At 45.6% G+C, this 22,033-nt stretch overlaps 1 long non-coding RNA gene across 8 annotated transcripts; it reads right to left on the reverse strand.

Annotated features, from left to right (window-relative positions):
• Window positions 1–413: 413 nt before the first annotated feature.
• Window positions 414–16,806, reverse strand: LOC119329341. Of its 8 annotated transcripts, none has more exons than XR_005159432.1 (15): window positions 16,294–16,806; window positions 16,119–16,211; window positions 15,181–15,269; window positions 14,898–15,064; window positions 14,674–14,745; window positions 6,388–6,456; window positions 6,004–6,103; window positions 5,259–5,380; window positions 2,515–3,633; window positions 2,368–2,428; window positions 2,164–2,262; window positions 1,849–2,050; window positions 1,545–1,651; window positions 1,183–1,279; window positions 414–668 (listed from the first exon to the last, which is right to left on the reverse strand). It is a non-coding gene; the product is annotated as an uncharacterized LOC119329341 (long non-coding RNA). The 8 variants fall into 8 exon arrangements; XR_005159435.1 differs by having other exon boundaries at window positions 5,259–5,368; window positions 15,146–15,269; XR_005159430.1 differs by having other exon boundaries at window positions 15,146–15,269.
• Between the last annotated feature and the right edge of the window lie 5,227 nt (window positions 16,807–22,033).

A 22,033-nucleotide genomic window follows, 5' to 3' on the forward strand; every position in this document is an offset into this window, starting at 1 on the left:
AGGTTGTTGGGTTAGTATTGTTTTATACTAATTTATGTTGTAGCCGAGTGAGTGGTACTATGTTGTATAGTACACGCAGTAGTGCATTTCCATCTTATGTCCCGGGACATGTATATATCGACTGCCAGGCAGCTGCTACGTGCTGGAATCACAACTACTAGATAGGAAATGCGGCTTGCCGCACCCGGCAGCACCGCTGCCGGGTACAAGTCATATCCAATCGTAATACAGTCATCGAGACATTGCAAATATAAAAAAATAGCATAATATTGCGGCCTGCCACACCCTATCCGGTTCCGTTTTAGCTAATCCGGTAATATACAATAGATATCTTGAGATGTTTAACTATCGAACATATGGTATATATTTATTCAGTCTAACAATCTGACACCTGGTAGTATAACTCAAAAAGCAAAAGATAATATTTACTTACAACAGTAATGGTCCAATGCAAAACATCAAATCTCGTTACAAACCATTGGTGCATTTGTTAAAAATTGTAGCATGAAATACCTAAAGATCAAGGTTCGGTACTATGTACCAAAAGCAGGCCATATAAGTTATTTATTTACACTGCTTTAATACATTGTACTAAACTATGTAGTTAGCTATGAGTAGCTTCTCCAAACACCTTGTCACCTGATTTGCTTGTGTTGCAATGGACGCATCTGTTGAAAGACATCTCGTGTTACCCAAATTATGCATATAGTGTGTGTATGTATAGCAAGAAAACAATTCATGCACTGACACCCTATGAAAGGTTTTGGACAGTGGGTGATAGGTGGTCCTCCTAATCCTTAAAAATGAAGAGAGATAAACTTAAAGCTTGGTGACTGTTTCAGAGGGCATGGTTATGTCCATCCTAACTCATGAGATCTTATGTGTTTTCAAATCACATAAGTTATTACTGGTCCTTTTCGTAACATAGTAAGATAAAAGTAAAAAAGCACAAAGATTATATGAGAAATTCAAATACTTCTAACCAAGTCCACGACCAGTTCAAATGTTTGGCTTATAGAATGATTGGATACTACACCACTGATAGTTTTGATAACTAATATATGAGAAATTCAAATGCTTTTGATTGAGTCCACAGTGAGTTCAATGTCTGGCTGACAGGATGATGGGATACTACACTACTTCAAATTCAGACTCAGTAAGACTGCCAATTTACTTACTTACCCTCCCTCCCTCATGATGTGAAGTGTAGCAAAGTTTGGTGAGGTTAGGCCTAAACAGACATAAGAATCCATTGCATGTCGAGAATAAGCATGACGGCCTGCAGAGCGATTGACAAAACTACAATCAAGTGGTGACAAATTTAATAGAAAATTCACATGAGTATGCGCTCATGTATATCTATCATGTATCAAAGTATTTCTTCTTTTCTTATCATAACCAAACAAAAGCTCGAGAAAAAGCAAGGCGGCAAGCTTCATTGAAGCATTCAGATTAACAATAAACCCGGTCATCGTGTAATATTAAAAGAATAAATGGTGGATTCATGTGCGTTAGCAGTTGTGTGCAAGAGAATAATGAAGTACCTTAATCAGGCTTGACAAACACTGAAATCACTCGGGATAAACACCTGCTGGCCCCTCACATGCTCTTCTTGGTCATTATCTTGTTTTATGCGCAAGATTCCTTTGGCCTAAAAATGTAAAACTTAAATCAGAAAATTGATTCAGGCTTTTAAGAATTGATCACCACCAAGTTATACACATTGATCGATGAATACTAAAAAAGAGATCTGGTTTAACACATTGATCGATGAATGCCAAAAAAGAGATTTGATTTACCACATTGATCAAAGAATACTAAAAAGGAGGTCTGATTTAACTCTCATACCTTTAGCTGTGCTCTGGATGAGGTCGGTCGAGCAGGAGAATGCGAGCATGGAGGGTGCGTCATGATCATTGAATTTGCAAAGGAAGTAGTCAATAAATGAGCAAGCAGTAATAGCTTGCATCCTCTATTTGAAGGTGCTGAGCACCAAAAGCTCCATCCTTTTTATTGTCCTTCCCTCAAACGCAGAATTTGCCTCAACCATCTTTCAAGCGAAAACCGTCGATTAATTGAGATGAAACTGAAAGAAATACCCTTTCAATGATGCATGTATGTATGCAGAGGTCTGTCATGAGATGAGATGCATCACTCACTGACCTGTAGGTCCACGGGGAGCTGCACATATGTCTCCTCCATCTTTGAAGCGAGAGATAGGCAAGCCACTGCCAAGAGATGTGTCACCCAAGCTTTGCCTTCCTGCCATGAGAAACCAATTCCTCCATGATCCCAACAACTTTATGGGATATTAGCAGGGTTTGCTTCAGTTGCTACTGAGATGATGATGATAATGATAAGACTTACAGGAAGGGGATAGACGGCATATTCAGGGTAAACTTCGTCCTGTTCTATACATCTCCAGCACCTAAAAATTGAAGAAGCTACATATTACAATCTTTTACGGCATCAAGAATATCAAACCCCAAAAAGCCAAGACAAACGTGCACGTACTCAGGTTTTCGCTGATCATATTTAAGATCATGTGAGACGTCTCACCATTAAGCACATAAAGCTTGAGACACGATGAAGTACATTACAAAATAAGACATGAACCATCTAAGCAATGTGATCAGCATAACTATTTCAAAATATAGGAATCTGCTTAAAAAAATTCTAATCTGATTTGGTGGCAACTCATGCTGCAACGATAAGTGCCCATGCATCTCATAAAATATAAAGCTTCTAGTTAGTTTATAGGAAAATATGAAGGAAGCATAGGGAAAAAATGAAGTATACTAAGGGCTGCAACTTAATTTCACACATCGCACAATCAGATATGAACATATATAGTGCCAAGTCAGCTAATTATTCAGTCCAGGGAGGTAAAATTCTTGCTAATTATAAAATTCTGCAACGCACGAGCTGCAAGGAAGTTGCTAAACACAATTAAGCATAGCTAATAGTTGTGTACGAAATGCATTCTAGCACAAAACCTACATAGCCAGTGGTAAAAAATAAACCTCGTGACCAAACTATATGATGTACCATCTCCTCTGCTCTAAAAATATATGGGTGCAGCAAGCACCTAAGTAAGAGATCATATCGGGATCAAATGACCAACAATTAGAAAAACCTACCACATAGCATAGAAAATTATGTGCAGATTTATGGGGTAAATAATATTCACTGATGCTTAAACCAACTAATATATATTCACTCACATGATTAGCACTTCAGTACAGCATCATAATAGCTAGCATGATGCTCACTACAGTAGCATAAAAAGATATTTGTCACAGGTTCATAATAATAATGCCGGAACACATGCAAGTGAATAAAAAATCATCAAAGAATGAGTTTCTTGATCATCGATGAAGAGTTAGAGATGCAGATTCTGAACTTCTTTTAACCAAACATGATTCAATCAAGCTGCCCTTTTACTGGGATGGCAACGTAGATGTCCGTACAAGAATGACCTGAACCTTGGTTCTGGCTGGCTACAGATTTAGTCAATCAAATCGACCCTCCCTCATGAACAACACGCTCGTACTGAGCTGGTGATAGCCCAAGGTGTGCTCGAAGCATATCAAGAACCGCCATGTGTGGGATCCTAAACACATGATGGGTATCCTGCAAGGACCAAGAGCATAAAACATAAGGCTGCAAGGAACTGCATGAAGCAACTGTAATACAGTATGAGACAGCGAGCAGAGAAGCCATAGCTAAAAAGAAGAAGCCTCAGGCATAAGCCATTATACCGATAATAAATAGACATAAAGAATGACAAAAATATATCCTTGGCTGGTCAGCAAACCGACCGCGATGTGTTGTTACCATGTAATTTATGGAGCTGGCAACCTAACACAGCAGTACCATTTGTGATAATCCATTAAATTAGGGAAAAGCCTAAACTATCGATTCTGGTCAACGAAGCTTGACGTGCACATGTCCACTGGCTTATAATCTGAAATCAGTAATTCAAGAGCGCAAGGACGTGAGATGGTGCTCGCACGTAGCCGAAGCAGAAAATGGACCCAGCATCTTAGAAAAGTGCATAGGACCAAAAATGAGATAACAACTCTGAAGTAATTATAGTGCCTGCCCCATTATAAAGTCAGTTTACGACCACTGCTTAAAGTAGCAGGAAATAAAAAGCCGTGCGTAGGTGTGGATATCATCAACAGCCCAAGCAAGGCAACAAATATGTGTTATGTAAATAATCAGCCATATCCAAGGCTACCTTCGACAGCAGGTTATAACCAAAATAAGAGATACAAAGAAAGATCCTTTCTTTGGGCCTTACTAAGATTTGAGAACCTTTTCTGCAGGTAAAAAACAATAAAAACACCGTACAGAAAACCCAGTAAGCATAGGCCCCTCTCCACAAGGCAGATTGTAGTATATTGCCTGAATCTAAACATTATTATTTAGCTACCGCTATTATGTATACCCCCTAGATTAGATATGTATTTGTCTGCACAGAGCATTTCCTTTGATTTTAAAAAACCGCTAAGCCACATACGGACTACACTAAAGCAGACCCCTCCCTCACCGCTATGCTTGCGCAACCTGAACTTGTTTACACCACTAAACAGATGGGGCAATCACCTTTAGGACAGATTGTGGATGCTTATTTAAGTGTGTGTCAACAAATTACAATTTCATATGTAGAAGTGGGTCAATTCAAGTTGGTAGCAAGCATTCGCATGGCCAATTAAAAAAGCATAGTTATGTCTAATAGAATCCGGCTTTCATCTCTGCCATATGGATCCCACCTCTCTATAGATGAATTAGAGAATTCCCAAAAAAGTATTCATTTCATACTGAATCTATACAACCAAATAATGCAATCAGTTAGAAAGGAAAATCCATCTAAAGATTACAATTAACAGGAAAAGAAAAATTATATAAGATCTACCTAAACCAAAGGCAAAGAATTCCTATCGGAGAGCAGACTAATGATAACAGTGTCACATATGTGCTACCCATGACAAAAAAGGTATGTGTTTCTACATTAGGATTGCATCCACCAATCATGCAAGCATCACATTGCACTTTTCACAGAGCAAATCAAGCATAAACAAATCATGGCATAGAAATTAGAGCAAACTACAGCGGCGGCGAGGCTGGCGCTAGAGCAGCAAGGCAAGGTTTCTACATTAGGATTGCATCCATCGATCATGCAAGCATCACATTGCATTTTCCACATAGCAAATAAAGCATAAAAAAGCCATGGCATAGAAATTAGAGCAAACCTTAGTGGTGGCGAGGCTGGTGCTAGAGCAGCAAGGCAAGGAAGCCAGGGAGGTGCTTCAACAAGTATTATGCCAGTACATGCGCCGCATAAACCTATGAACAAACCTACCTGCATTCAAAGCTACAGCAAATGCCATACAAATAAATCAGAGGAGCATAGTCTAAAAGGAGGCTAATGGAGCATCAATCATAAACTATTTGAAGCAAAACAATCAATAAATAACTTATTACCAGAAGCAATCTCATCCATATGGTTAATTAATCAGAAGTATCTGAAACTAACTTTCAAATTAGGGATAGAATTCAGCATATATATGCTCTAGTATTTGTTGGATCCCAAGTAGCCTAGAGCAATTTTATAGCTGAGAGATCTTTAAAGAACTAACACGTCCATATAATTGAGAAAATAAAAATCAAATATCAACAACGCAAGTACATGGACTGAATACTTGCTCAGATTAATATATTCATTCAGACTTGTCACCGAATACCAGACGTTGAACTTGGCGAGCACAACATATGTTAAGATAGGACAATATGACTAAACACAACAACGGAGCAAGTATCATTCAAGTAAACCAACACGACACACTTCAGTAATTGGGTTCAGGTGTGTGAACTGCGCGCGCGCACAAAGAGAGTGAGTGAATGAGTGCGTGGGTGAGTCTCGGAGATAGATAGATAGATAGATAGATAGACAGAGAGAGAGAGAGAGAGAGAGAGAGAGAGAGATGGGGATCGTACCGGATCCAAAGCAACAGGTATCCAAGCTGCGATAAATTCATCGACGGCGGCTCAGTTCCCGCGCCAGGCCGACCAGATCAGAGAGATCAACGCAAGGCATCTGAGAAGTAAAGGAGCAGAATATATTACTATGCAGCCTCTTTAAAGTTCAGAAGGAGAATCTCAAATAGAGTGACCATTGTAAACGATTTATGCACAAAAATCAATAATGCAGAGGAACATAATGTGTATCTTTGGTGCATTATACTCAAATGGAAATTAATTAATGCCAATGACCATTTTTGAATGCCCAAGAACATTCAGCTATAACACACTCGATTATGCATGTGCAAAACCATGATAGTAACAACAGAAAAAGAATCAACGAAAAGAGAACCCACGCACCAGTTCCAATATTTTTCCTTGAAAACCACATGCCCCATCTGTTTCCTCCTATAGTACAGAACCCTGACCCTGAAACATACAATAAAAATCAAATATAGTTCAGCCATTATTAGGTCAAAATGCATGCCTCTCTGAGAGAAATAAGTGCACACGACATCATTTGGTTGATCAAAAAGTTGGGGAGCACATTAGGTTCACTGAGATAGAAATGAAATTCAAAGGATTTGAAGCTAGTATTTGCCATCGTTCATGTCAGGACCCCGATTCCAAGTCACATCGATCTAGCCGGTAACACCTCATATCACTTTGCGGCCTCACGCACGGTATTCCCACGGGTGTCGCCTTACCATGGCCCGGGACCGTTTGCGCCTTTTGGCTCACGTATATGATAGTGTTGCTAGCATCCATATGACAGAGAACCCGGGCCGACATGGCTAGTCGTGAACCCAAAGTGGCACCAACCTATGGGGACAGGCAAACATGAATCACATCGAGCATGTCGGTCAGCAGCGTGTGAATCTGGGCTGTAGCACTGGGCTAACAGGACTCCGGGAACCCGGGCTGTAGCAGGCTAGTCAGGACTCCGGATATCACTGCGTGACATTTCCCCAAAGGGACAGACACAGGAACGAAGTGAAAGACATGCCGGCCAGTCAAGTGCCCTGAGCAGTAGTGCTGGGCTAGCAGGACTCCGATGAACCGGGCTGTAGCGGACTACTTTGGCTCATGGAAGCACTAGACTACATTTCCCCATAAGAGAGGCTGCCAAGGATAAACAACTAGATTGTCGGATCCCACACATACCAAGCATTTCAATCATACACACAATATGCTCGATATGTGTAAATACAATATGGCATCACAACATAACTCTACGACTCAAGTATTTATTAATTAGGCTCCGAGGAGCCAAGATATTACAAACATGGGTCTCATGACCCAACATTCAGAGCATACAAGTCAAACACACGCGGAAGCTTAACATGTCTGAGTACAGACATCTACAAATGAAAAAGACTAAGAAGCCTGACTATTTACAAGACCCTCCCAAGGGTACAAGATCGTAGCTGAGGTAACAAGCTAAACGTCGAAGTCCAAGCGGAACTGCTAGTGATACTGACGTCTCTCTGCAAAACATAAATTAGGCAAATGTGAGTACACATGTACCCAGCAAGACTTACATCAGATCTAACTACATATGCATCATTATCAACGAAGGTATGGTGGAGTTTAACTGCAGTAAGCCAGCTTTGACTCGGTGGCTATCCCGAACCACGACTACAAGCAACTCTTTTGAGGTGGCGCACACGAGTCCACATATTCACCATCCAATACACCACTATGGATCCGCTCCCGTCTCCCTACGAGAAGGCCGTCTATAGCACTCACACTTATCTTGCGAGTTTTAGAGTATCCACTTTCACTTGTCTATGAACTGTTATAGGCAACCCAGAAGTCCTTTACTGCGGACACGGCTATTCGAATAGATCATTTATAACCTTGCAGGGGTGTACTTCGTCACACATGTTTCCACCACTTAGCGTCTGCACACGGCATGTGCTCGGCAGACTTCAAGCGAAAGCCTACGTGGGTGTAGACCACGACCTGACTAACCACACAAGTCTCTAATCCAGGTTTATCGCCTATTTGGGTTCCATCCGCAAGGAAATCCGGCCGGGGTACAGGGTCCCGAGACGCCAAACGGGCGCCCGACATACCCGGCCACAGTGTATCTACCGCATCATAGCCCACCCCTAGGGTCAGCGCTACGCACGGCCGCCAACACATAACCTACAAACACCAGAAACTAGTCGCAACTCCTGGACAGAGGATGAGAGGGGTCAATAAGTCGAGCGGGGTCATTTTTCAGGGCCGAATGTGTGGTAGTAGCTGTTTCATGGATCACAAACACAGAACTCAGTTCCTGAGGACGGTTTCAGTGAGACAACCCACCATGTACTCCTACATGGCCTCTCACCGCTACCTTTACCAAATCGTGTTCACACACTTAGCTCACACACCGTAGGACATGTTTACACACCTCCGATTCATCCCCGATGAACCAGACCTGACACGACTCTATGCAATAGCAGGCATGACAAACAAGCATGAATGAGTAGGCACATCAGGGCTCAAACAACTCCTACTCATGCTAGTGGGTTTCATCTATTTACTGTGGCAATGACAGGTCATGCAGAGGATAAGGGGTTCAACTACCGCAGCAAGTAAAAGATGAATCGTTGTTGTCCTAATGCAGTAAAAGAGAGCAGGAGCGGGAGAGTGGGATTGTATTGGAATGAGCAAGGGGGTTTTGCTTGCGTGGCACTTCTGAAGATATCATTGGGTCTTCATCAGTGTCAACGATCACAGCGTCGGTACAACGTCTATCGAGAAGGGACAAACACCGGCAACTAAGAAAGAACTCAATCAACACATGACGATATGCAACAATATGATGCATGCTATGACATGGCAATATGAATGTGTTTTGCACTAATGCATCTAGCAACAATTTAAATAAAGTCCATATGGACCAAGGGTTCATATGCAAACTCCATATTTAGCATTTAAAATGCCATTATCATGTTTTCACTTATACAGGGGGTATAAGTTGGTTGAACATGCATGAAAGTAGCATAAATGGATAGATTGGATTTTTCTGATAATTTTTCATATATAATTTATTTCATTTGGAGTTTCTATGATTTTTAGAAGTTTTGGGCATTTTCTGGAATTTCTGAATTATTTCAAATCCAGAAAATGATTAACTGCGTCAGCATTGTGTCATGCTGGCGTCAGCAAGTCAACAGGGCTGTCCAGGTCAAACCTGACGGCTGGGCCCCACTAGTCAGTCTCACAGTTAACTATTTGGGTTAACTAGACTAACTAAACAACACTGGGCCCACTGGTCAGTGACTACCTAAACTAACTTAATTAAATTTAGCTCTAACTAATTGGGTTAGCCGGGCGAGGCCCGCATGTCAGTGACTCAAGGGTCAAACAGAGGTCAACCTCGGGTCAAACCCGACGCTAACTGGGCTTTGACCCACTGCGGGGTCCGCTGTCAGTGACTAGGTGAGGTCCAGCTGGCGGGGATTAGCACTAATGACCCCGCCACGTCGGCTATCGCCGGAGTTAGCCGGCGGCGACCAAACCCGCGGTGGCAACGCGCCGGACTTGTGCTAAAGGCGACGGGGCGGTGGCTAAGGGCATCGGGGCGTAGCCCGGACTCGCCCGCATCTAGGGAGGTAGGTGGGTGGCTGTGGGGGCGCCGGAGCTCGCCGGAACGGAGCTCGCGGTGGCGGCCGGAGCTCGGGTGTGCTCGGGTTCGGCGCTGGGATGCACAACAGGGGCGTGAAGAGGGGCTACGGCCTCCTGGGAGTGTGGCAAACACGGTGACACGCTCGGTTTCGAGCCTGCGTGGCTGTGGCCACGTCGACGGCGTCACCGGCGGAGCAGAGTGCTCGGGCTCGGTGGAGATGGCGGCTAGGGGGCGCAACCGAGGCGTAGAGGAGGGGGGTTAGGGGCAGGGTCTCACAGTAGATGCAGAGGTGGCCTCGGCGTGCTCGGGGAAGCACCGGAGCGAGCGGGGCGGCGAGAGGCATCTCCGGTGGCCGGCGACGAAGACGATGAAGATGGCGTCGATGCAAGGCCAACGGCGAGGCGTGGCCGGACGGGGAGGACGAGGGAGGCGTGGCGATGCTCGTGGACACGTCGGGGAGGCGAGGGGAGCACGGAGGCCACGTCTACGGCGTACGGCGGCGACGAGCTCCGCTCGGGTGTGCTCGGGAGAGGGAGCAGAGGGCGAGGGGGGAGAGCAGAGAGTGAGGGAGAGGAGCGAGGGGTCACGGGGCGTCTCTGTGGCGTCGCTAGAAGGCCCGGGGAGGAAGCAGGAGGTGGCCAGGGCGAGCACGCGCGCGGTGACACGCTCTCCTGCCTACTGGCAGGAGGTGGAAGACGAGAGGGAGGTGGAGGTGGGCTGGGCTGGCTTTGCCCGGCTGGGCTGCTATAGTGGTGGGTCGGTTGGCCCACCAGGTAGGTTCTCCCTCTTTCTCTTTTAAATTTGTTTTCTATTAATCTGTAGTCTTTAGGGCTTTATTAAAAATACTTAGACACTTCCAAAAATCACCAAACTGCTCATGCTCACTGTATGGAATAAACCCAACATGGAACATTTTAGTTTAGGATTATTTGGACATTATTTCTTATATAACAGAAATAATTCCAACCCAAATATATTATTGATTTAAATCAAAGGCCCAATAAATTATTTCTGTGACTCCAAAAATATTGGTTTGAATTTCACCTCATGCCAATATTTTCATAGAATAACAAGAACATTTTCTTGGACTCATTTGATGAGATTTAAATGTTGGTTATTTTTAGAGGTTTTTTGAGGCTTGGAAAATTCCTCAATTCAAATTTCAATTGAATTTAAACATGATGGAGCAACCAAACTAGTCCAAGGCCGGGGTAAAGCTAGGGCTGTGACAACTCACCCCCACTAAACAATAATCTCGTCCCGAGATTCAAGACGTGAGGTAAGAAGACAGAGGGGGCACAAGACCAACACAAACTTCACGATCCAAGTTGCACCTCATAAAGTTGTTGATTCGTAGCATACATTGATCTTGACATCCTCGCTTTCAAGATCTTCATCCAACATCTGGTCAACAGAGCGAGACATGTCTACATGGATGGATCATCCTAATGATCACAAGACCAACTCACGGAATGACATGTTGAAACATCTCGAGTTGAGACACCAAACACATCGAGAGGGATGGAAGAACAAACGACGTGGTTTGATTTGGTGGAACAATTCCACGCTTAGAAAGATGGTGGATGGTGTCAAGGTGGCGAGGAAATAATTGCCATGGTCCCGTAACGGGGCACCTTGGGAAAGGTGACTCGTTGGATTGTTCCCTTAAGTGGCAAAAAGAATTACTTTTGATCTATAGATCATTGAAACTCTTCATACCAGCTTAAGGCAATTACAATTGATCGTTTGGAAGAGTTTGAAGGAGTGGCATACTCAGACTAAGATGGATGATATGGATTACCTTGTTGAGGACAACGCAATGGATGATTTTGCTTATCATCGGAAATGGATGGGATCCATGGTAGGACCACTTTTGAAGATGACCCTAAACAGTAATTACGGAGGTGCAAGCTGGGAACAAAATGCAAATGCTAGGAATGATTCTGGTAACTGGGAATAACTCAACGAGAGTGATTCCACCATTCGAATGGTCATAGCTTAATCGAGGAAACCAAGAGCACAAGAATCCCTAAGGAACAACTTATAGGATAAGCCTCATGAAATCCTCGCGGAGAAGATGGACAAATTGTCCAATCAAGATACTATAATGATAGATTCTCCGGCTAGGTGCGTCGGCCAGAACATCAACCTTGTCGGGACCTACATCATAGATCTTGGAGAAGTTCCAACCGTCATATCTGCCTGAGATTCAGATCTGGTTGGTAACGGGATATTTCAGATAACATGTCCGGAAAGAAAGTTTGCAACACAATCCGACGAAACGATGTTGCGAGATTCTTGGGATTTGAACTACGATAGGAAACTCCAAAACATGAGCGGGTTCTGCTACACACATGTGAACACGTTGTCCAAGACAAGAATGGCCACATAGTAGTCTTATAATAAAACACTATCGAGTTCAGGTGGGGAACCATCATCGAGGATATCCAAAGTCCTTGCATGAGGCATGCTCTTAGGAAGGAACTTCTTCTCCTTGAACAATTCAATCAGTGGCTTGGTGTGCTAGGGACACATATAGAATGAAGGTTGCAAGTCTCCAAACCACATAATACTTCGCACGTATGCATGACTGATTTGGGATGATTCCAGAGGAAGCAAAACAAACTTTCTCAAATCCACGGCGGCAACTTGCATCAAATGCACGTGATTCAAAGGAAGTCACTTCTTTCATCCAAGCATATGCTTCATGAGCTAGCATGAAGAAATGCTTACAAAAGTTTCCAACACTAGCTTAATGTTCAACATGAATCATGGAGGAGGTAAGATGCTACTGATGGGCTCAACAACAACTCATCGGGATTTCCATATCACTGGAATTCCACCATTATGTGAACAAGGTGATAGCATTGGTCAGACCCAAAAAGATATAACGGTGTATGCTCGAGCAAACCCACGAGTAAGACAACATTATGAACATCGTTGGTTCTCATTTGACTTGACGATAGCCCACACTCAAATCAAGGTTTGGGCAAGACGATAGATTCAACAACCGATCACGAGGAACAATCGATGAAAATATCATCTTTCTTCAACACACACACACAAGGATATCCCTTTGGAATGAACTGAGCCGGACAAGCTTTCATCTTCCAACTCTCCAGGTTGTTGTTTAGCTTAACCAACTAGCTCAGGGGTATCCAACACGGATTCTTGGAGAAAGAGTGGTTTATTGGAAAACCAACTTGATCACGAATTCAACATATCGGTCAGGTGACAACCTGGTAATACTTCCGAGAAGATATTCGGAACATCACGAACCACCGATATGTTATTAAGCTCGAGAACAATCTTGCTTTTCAGAGCAAGGTGATATGATCAAATAAGCAAGGGATTGAATAATCCTAACTCATTGATCGAAGAATGCACTGGAGATAAGGACTAGGTGGCACAATCTATCTTAGAATGATGATTCAATAACCAACACGCTAAGAATGAGAATATTGTCCATTTACTACCAAGCAACGAGTTGCTCGGAGTATTGATTTCACACATCACAATTCACTTGTCAGCATTCCGGTTACAACAACACGATGACCGAGGAATGAATGATGATGGTGAGAAGTATCACTGCATCAAGAATTCATAAGAGATGGTGCAATTCCTATGATATTCTTGACATAAAGAGGGCAACACTCCAAGGTAGAACAGAACAAAAGCTGGATTGGCATTTTGATCTACGGGATACAACTACTTTGACCCATTCCTATATATGGATGAGGTACTGGGGTTTGTTTCTCCTAGTCATTCTGAAATAGAACGGCTCGACGGACCACAAGAATAATAGGCACCGATGAACGAATGCTCACATAATCTTGACTATCAATTGATAGATGAAGGTCGGAATATAAGGGAAGGGGGACAACTCAAAGGAACATATAACTTTCTGAGTTGTGGATGCATAGATTAGTATGTCTAACGAGTTCAACATAGATTAGTATGTCGGCGGCGAGAGGCATCTCCGGTGGCCGGCGACGAAGACGATGAAGATGGTGTCGATGCAAGGCCTCCAGCGAGGCATGGCCGGACGGAGAGGACGAGGGAGGCGTGGCGATGCTCGTGGACACGTCGGGGAGGCGAGGGGAGCACGGAGGCCGCGTCTACGGCGTACGGCGGCGATGAGCTCAGCTCGGGTGTGCTCGGGAGAGGGAGCAGAGGGCGAGGGGGGAGAGCAGAGAGTGAGGGAGAGGAGCGAGGGGTCACGGGGCGTCTCTGTTGCATCGCTAGAAGGCCCGGGAAGGAAGCAGGAGGTGGCCAGGGCGAGCGCGCGTGCGGTGACACGCCCTCCTGCCTACTGGCAGGAGGTGGAAGACGACAGGGAGGTGGAGGTGGGCTGGGCTGGCTTTGCCCGGCTGGGCTGCTACAGTGGTGGGCCGGTTGGCCCACCAGGTAGGTTCTCCCTCTTTCTCTTTTAATTTTGTTTTCTATTAATCTGTAGTCTTTAGGGCTTTATTAAAAATACTTAGACACTTCCAAAAATCACCAAACTGCTCATGCTCACTGTATGGAATAAACCCAACATGGAACATTCCAGTTTAGGATTATTTGGACATTATTTCTTATATAACAGAAATAATTCCAACCCAAATATATTATTGATTTAAATCAAAGGCCCAATAAATTATTTCTGTGACTCCAAAAATATTGGTTTGAATTTCACCTCATGCCAATATTTTCACAGAATAATAGGAACATTTTCTTGGACTCATTTGATGAGATTTAAATGTTGGTTATTTTTAGAGGTTTTTTTAGGCTTGGAAAATTCCTCAATTCAAATTTCAATTGAATTTAAACATGATGGAGCAACCAAACTAGTCCAAGGCCAGGGTAAAGCTAGGGTTGTGACAGTTCAATATTGGCAGAGAGGAATCCGCATGGCATATAATATTTCTGTCTTTAAAAATAACAACTAATCAGTGAACCTCATTCCACACCAACTAAGCACAGATCAATGTATGAATTGCACACAAAAATTGGGAGATGGTAGGAGAGATGAAATGGCTCACCAGTTCACTCCTAGATCCAAGCACCACTAAATTATTTGTGTTGTGCAGGACTACATCAGTTGCATTGGTAGCCTGGAAAAAAAAATCCAGATATGCATATCAATCAAAGTTGGCATTGTTACACTTGCGGTCATTCATCTCTATTCATTGCAAGCAGCAGGCAACAACGAACACTGTAAGCACTTAACAAAGCAGGAACATATAAATGTAGAAAAATGGGATACCTGTAGACCATACATCACACGATGCATGGATCCTCTAAGGCTGCAAGGCAGATCTTCCATCAATTCCAGGGAAGTGTTCACCACGAGAGGGAGGCTTGTATATGAGTCCCATCTTCTTCTTCCCGCGGCCCTGGAGGACTGCAACTCTGCCCTTGCGATCTAGCCCCCTGCAAATGAACAAACAGACATATCTAATCGAATCTCGAGCAGATGAACATGTAAATGTGGGAAGTGGAGAGGGCGCTCACCGCTCTCTTCGTGCGGCGGACCAGAGGCGACTCACCTCGGGTCGTTTCTTCCGAAGATGCACGAACACGAGGACGTTGGTCCGACACCCTATAATCGATGGCAACGCCTCCTGGTCTGACCAACCTACATGTTGCAGTCCTCGTTATATTTCTTTACGTGGGGAGTATATACTAATTATGCATTTTCAGAACTAAAGTGAACTCAAAGTTAGACATTTATAGCTCCATGTGGTATTGTGCTACAGTGTACTGACCAGAGACAGTTCTGATTATTTATAATTAACGGGAAATGGGAAGAAATTCACAAGCAATTTAAAATCATGCAACTTTGATCATGCAACAGAAAAAAGGCAGGAGGGGGCTAGATTTAGTCCCATCTTCAATTTAAAATCATGCAACTTTGATCATGCAACAGAAAAAGGCAGGGGGGCTATATATATATATATATATATCCATCTGAGCATACAAAATTAATTCCATGAATGTAGAACTCAAAAGAAGAATATAAGAAAAACAAACATACAACTAAATAAATGAGCAGAGCTAAATCAAGGAAAAGTAACACAAGCCTAAATCAGTATATGGCTAAATTAAGTTACCATGCCCTGTTCAACACAAACAGCAGTGCCACTATAGCAATATCTTGGACCAGATTAAACTAAAGCTCACATAGTTTATTACCCGAAACTTCCTGGCAACACATCTATAATCCTAGCCAATAATAATTCAATTGGCCATGTCAATTTAGAGCAAAGAACAAGGGAGGCAACCATCCATGTGCAAACAAACAAACAAACAAGTAGTGTAATGAATACCAATCTGAAAACAATGGCTATACTGAGAAATTTGCTAGTAACCCAAGTGTAGCAGTCACCACATCCCAAACAGAACTTCCTACTATAGAAAAAAATTAGCACGGCTGGATGCATACAGAGTACAGGAGAGAGACGAGAGGAAGCAGTGGTTGGCTTACATAGGACGTAGTAGAAGAAGAAGACGGAGAAACAGGTGAGACAGTAGCAATCCTCTCCTCTACCCTCTTCTCCTGTCCTTCACACAACAGCACCTGCACACGACCGCACACAGGCATCAGATGCAGATAGGAGGAACACCAGAGGGAGAAAAAGAAGAAGGGGGAGGGACCTGACCTGCTTGCTGCACCTCCAGTGGAGTCGCCATGGTCATGGGTGCTAGGGTATTGAGGCAGGAGGGAGGAAGTGAGGGAGTGAGGGAGACTGGACGCGGCAGTCCTCCATGGTGAATGGTGCCCTGCTTTTCTGGCTGAGGTACCCAACGAGGAGAAGGAGGAGGAGCGCGAGGGCGAGCAGCGACAACAGGACGTAGCCGCGGCAGGCGAGGGCGGCCCTGAACCAGGCGCCCCCGGCGGGCGACGAGGAGGCGAGGGGCGCCCCGGCGAGGCCTGCTGCTGCTGCTCCCCTCCGCCGCCGCTGTCGTGCTCCACGTCCTCCCTCCGCTGCTGCTCATCATCGTTGGGGAGGGTGCGGGGCTCTGTTGCGGCGGATCTGGCCGCCGACGGCGCGGTTCGAGGTGGTGGGTGGCGGCGGCGGCGATGTGGGTGGGAGGAGAGAGGCGCGCGGGAGGGGAGAGGAGGAGGCGGCGAGGCGGGAGGAGCTGGGCGCGGGGGAGGCGCGAGTGCGGGAGGGAGGATGCGGCTAGGTCATCCCACGGCAGCGGTCCCTTTTTATACCCCCAAATGCGAAATGACCAAAATACCCCGGTGGGGGCATGGATATTACATTCTGTTGCCATTGAAATTTTATCCAATGGCCCAGGTCGATCGTGTAAATATCAGACGGCCCACAGTGATCTAGCCTGAGATCCGACGGCCTGTGTCGCGAGGAGATTTCGATCCGACGGCTGAAAATCCAAAGCGCTGAGGAGGCTCCATTTTGGTTCGGTCTCTAACAAGGGGATGTTAAACATTATCTCGTAAAGCTATCATCTACTCCCTCTGTTTCTAAAAATAAGCCATTTTAGAGATTTCAATACAGGCTACATACGGCTGTATATAGACGTATTTTAGATTGTAGATTCATTTATTTTGCTTCATATGTAGTCCATATTGAAATTTTTAATATGTCTTATATTTAGAAATGGAGGGAGTAGCAGATATACGATAAACATTGCTTTCAAGATAAAAGCTTGTTCATCTGTTTCCATCGGCCTAAACTGTTTTGTTTTTCTTTTCTGGGGTGAGATGGATATACAAATTTTATCTACACAGGCAGGGGGCGGAGCTTTGTAGGGACCAAACCAGGCCATGGCCCCGCCCAAGAATTTGACAACTTTTCTACCTATGCATCTTCCTAGCCCAGTCCAGCCGAAGGGGTGCTTTTCGCTCCCCTCCCCTCCCGAGTCCCCTCTCCCCTCCCGAGTCGCCCCCCGCGTGGGCGGCCGGGAGGCCCGCAGATCCTGTCGGCCGGCCCTCCCCCACTCCACCTCCTCCCCCCTTGCCGCTGCCCAAGGGCGCGGCCAGGCAAAGCCTGGTCGTTGCCGGCGGCGGCGGGGACTCGGGCCCTCTCGCTCGCGTGGGGCTGGCGTGGGCCAGCGCCCCCAGGCCGGAGCGTGGCGGCGGGCCGGACGCCACGGCGGGTGGTGGCGGCGCCTCGGCGACTTCGGTCCCCCGCGGCAGGAGGCCTCGCGGTCTGGTGCGTCGCGGTCGCCAGGGACGGCGGCGGCGTGACCGGATCGTTTGCGGCGGCGCGGCCGGATCTATGCCCAAGCGTGGGCCTTGATCGCCGGTCTGCCGTCGGCACGGTAGCGGGTGTGACTCGTCGGCAGCTGGGCAGATCCACCGGGATTCTACCCTTGTCTGATCATTGACAGCGCGGGTATCTCCAGGGGAAACCCTAGATCTCCTTGGGATCGAGCGATGACGGCGATTTTGCGTCGTAGTCCCTCTTTAGAGCATCGTTTTGGAGTTTACTCCGGTTGAAGGGACCAGCGACGTCGGCGGCGCACGTTTGGTGGAGCAACTGCCGATGAAAATTGCGCCGACTACGCTCATGGCGGACGATGACGGCGTCTTAGATGTCGTTGTCGAGGCATCGTCGTTGCAGTCTGCGTCATCAGGCTCGGGATGCTCCGGGGGAAACCCTAAATCTGGGTCTTCCGGATCGGACGATGATGGTGTTTTATCGCTTTCCCTCCTGGGGGCGTCGTTTTGGAGCAAGTGATGACTTGGGGATGGTGGAGCGGTACTTCATCTCACACATTGTTGGCACCGGAGATCGGCGGCATGGCGCTGTGGAGGCTCGGCGTCCGATGCGCGGAGATGGACTCGCGCAGGAGGAGGTAGATGTCTGGCGTCATGGTGATGTTGATGGCAGAGTGGCCAGACAAGGTAGAAGCCTCAATATGATCTAAACACGGACCTGTGGAAGACGGCGGCGACGACACACGAGTGCGTCTGACCGGATTGTGCCCCAGACCGGGTATGTGGCTCGGCTGGGGTTTCCGGCTTTTGATGTTAGGTTTAGATGAGTGGTTTGGGTAGTGGCCCAGGTAACATCCTTTCATCATATGGATACGAGTAGCGGCATATGTTGCCAAGATGATGAATTCAAATATATTGTTTATAATACTTTGTAAGGTCTTTAAAAATAATCAATAAAGTGACCGTAAGCATTTCCCATATGCTGAGGTCAGGGGTCATTCTCCTTTTCTAAAAAAAGCCCAGTCCAGCCGCAGTCCAATAACTTGGCTAAGCATTTGGCAGCGCTGCCGGGTAGAAGCAACCGCCGCCCGCTGGAATATCTCGTCGCCTCGCGGATCATTCGCATCGCACAGCCAGGGGCCAGCCACCCACTCCCTCCCCCCGACTCTTCGCATGGGCACCAACCTGCAGTGAGCGAACGACGGCATGGCACGCCGCGCTGTTCGTGCCAGCCCACTCTGAAGCAATAGCTACACGTACAGCCGCACATGCACAACATCACGTAAACTAGTATCTTCTCCCAATTCCCTATTTGATAATTAATTGCCTGACTTTTTTCAGGTCCTTACATCTTATACAGTTCTGATGTTCTACATTGCAACTTACAGTAGGTAGTTAAGGGCAAGAAAAGGATGATTGATTTGTGTTTTAAAAGGAAAAGTGATGATATAACTAAAGTTGAGGAAGATCATGTATTGCCCTTGCTTAGAATTGGAACAACAACATAACCAAAATGAAGGAAATTTAACAAATGAATTTTCCAAGGTATTGAGCTCTTGTAGGAAGACCGTAGATTCTGTCCTCAAATTTGGCAATATCCACCGGAACAAAGAGATAATGTGAGAAGGGCACATTTGATGTTAGGTTTTATGCAATCCCGTATATCAAATTATAAACTTTCAGGTGCACAAGGGCATTGGCACTGATTCCATTACAGTTGGTTTGGTCTTTCCGCCTCATGGCTAGAGTATTCAGATGACAAAAATTGTGTGTATTGTCTATATGATTAAAAAAATTAAAAAAAGAGAATTGTGCTCTCTGTTAGTCTGGCCCGCCCAACTTTTTCTGTTAAGCTCCGCCACTGTACACAGGGAGTTATGATTTATCTCGGCTTCGTGGAATCATTATAATAATCTACACACACGCATTAATTAGCAATCGATCTGCATGATGGTTGAACGTTATGGAGCCCATGAAACCAGCTAGTACATCGATTCCAATTTATAGCTCGGCAACGGAAGAGTCCAATGGTTGCTAGCTACTCTAGCCAATGGAGTACTAGCTATGATTGGCACTGTGTTATATCATACCCTGTTGGATTGCATTATTAGTCATCTCAACGTTAATGTATTGTGTGCATCTCAATTTCGGTACAGGATGTCACTATTCTAGGGTAAGGTATGTACGTTCTCAGACCATGCGTGGGCAATATATATGCTGTGAAACATAACGAGTAGCACTTGCATAGGAGTGAAAAACATAAAACCACCACAATACTGACGTCATTAGCAAATAAATCACCACAGTACAGGCAGCTAGATAAAAAACACCAAATAATTTTGACCATTGCTAACCTGGTGCCAGAGTTCTAGTGGTGGGTAGAACTTGGTGCCTGCCACCAGGTAATCTAATTCGAGTGATGGGAATAGTTTGTGACCGCCACAGCTGGTATAAGGCTAGAATACCAATGGTGGAGCCCAAAGCATGCCTGCCACTTATCTAACCCATCACCACGAGGACTAGATTATAAGCGTGTGCAGCTTTTCTGTGAACGTGAAGGAAGTGAGCTCCACATAATTCCCATGGCCACAGGAGATGTGCGGCCATGGTCTCAGCTCAGGGTGGACGTAGTGAGCGAGCTTTTTGGCCCGCTCGTGGCCCGCTAAGGACCAGAACGATCGTCCTGGCCCGCTGAAGAAAAGGGGAGGTCGGGTCCCTGAATAACGGCCCCAAAAACTTTCGATCTGGTCCGGATTTTGACCGAGAGGACCGAGAAGAAAACACAATCACCGCTGCCTTGGTCGTCGTCGCAGCCACCGGCGACCCTCAGGTGAACCACCATGTCTCCGAGAAGCACGGCATCGGCATCGTCCTCCCCGTGCAATGAATTAGTCGAGATCACTGCATAGAGGACACACGCATCAAATTCGTCGATCACGGCCGTCTTCTGCCGCCATCAGATTCGTCGCCGTTGTCGCGTCCCCCGCGACCTGCACCAGTAAAGAGGGTGCGGCCTTCCTCCTGCGCGCGCACGCGATGGTCTCCTTGTGCCTCTGTTAGCTACTGAATCTCTCTCGCTGGCATTGATCGAACTAAGAACAGAGTAGCTACGATCTGATTACAACGAGGGTACAGATGCAAGCGCATCAAAGGCAAACAACAAGAAAGGGGATTAGGATTCTAGAGCCAGGGATGGGAAGTAGGTAGCCGCCGCCGTCCTTTTCCTGATCGGTCTCCGATACCCTTCTCAGCTTGGGGATTGCTTCTTATACTTCCTGTGTGGAGTTCACCCACTCTTCTCCCGCACGTTGTTGCGGGAACGTTTGCAATACATCCAGTTAGAATTGGTTGTATGAAACATGAATTTTAGAGTTATAATGTGAGAACTAAAGCTAAAAATAAGTATGATTTGTGGTGTTTGATTATTGTATAATGTAAATATCCTAATAGAATGTAAATTCTTATGCATGTTTGCATGTCGAAGTGGCTTTTATTACGCATGATTGCATGTTGTGGTGGCTTTTCTTCTTGCATGTTAAATGATGAGGTGGCATACTTGCATGTTGGGAGAAATAGCTTAGTGGGGACTAGCTATTTAGATATAGAAGATGACTCGCCGGTTGGGCTTCTTTGTTCTCCTTGCTGGGTCTTGGGCCGATTCCTCATCGGGCCAGGTAACTTGTTGTACCGGTAGTGTAGTACTGTTAGGTATGCTAACAGCCTCTCCCCGTGATGTTCGGTTGAGTCGGTGACCACACAAGCACGGTGGCCATGGCGAGCTACACAAGCACGCACGCTGCATATACATCATCAGCACAGGAGTAATAAAGGGCATCCGCAGACGACGGGGTCGGTTGGATAGCTGGAGTTGCTGGAAGGTTCCATTCGGACAGCCCAGGGCCCCAAATCGTTGAGAAGAGCCCTGGCTCCCTCGGCTCTTGTACTTTTAGATTCCCGGCACTTCCTATTTCCTAATGTGTTTTCATAGTAAATCTTCCTTTCTTCTCCTTTTGGTGTCTTCGGGTCATCATTGGATCTTATTTTTCACTCATCTGTGGCCTATATGACACGAAAGAGTGTTCTTTAGCAAGAGAGTCTCACAATACATATATAGGCCGAGATGGAGTTGTAGTATATGTAGTTATGTACACACATGTGCACACACACAAACTGGTATGTCTGGCAGCAGGTTGTTGGGTTTGTACCATCTT

The sequence above is a fragment of the Triticum dicoccoides genome, chromosome 7A (assembly GCF_002162155.2).
Source record: "Triticum dicoccoides isolate Atlit2015 ecotype Zavitan chromosome 7A, WEW_v2.0, whole genome shotgun sequence".
NCBI lineage: Eukaryota > Viridiplantae > Streptophyta > Magnoliopsida > Poales > Poaceae > Triticum > Triticum dicoccoides.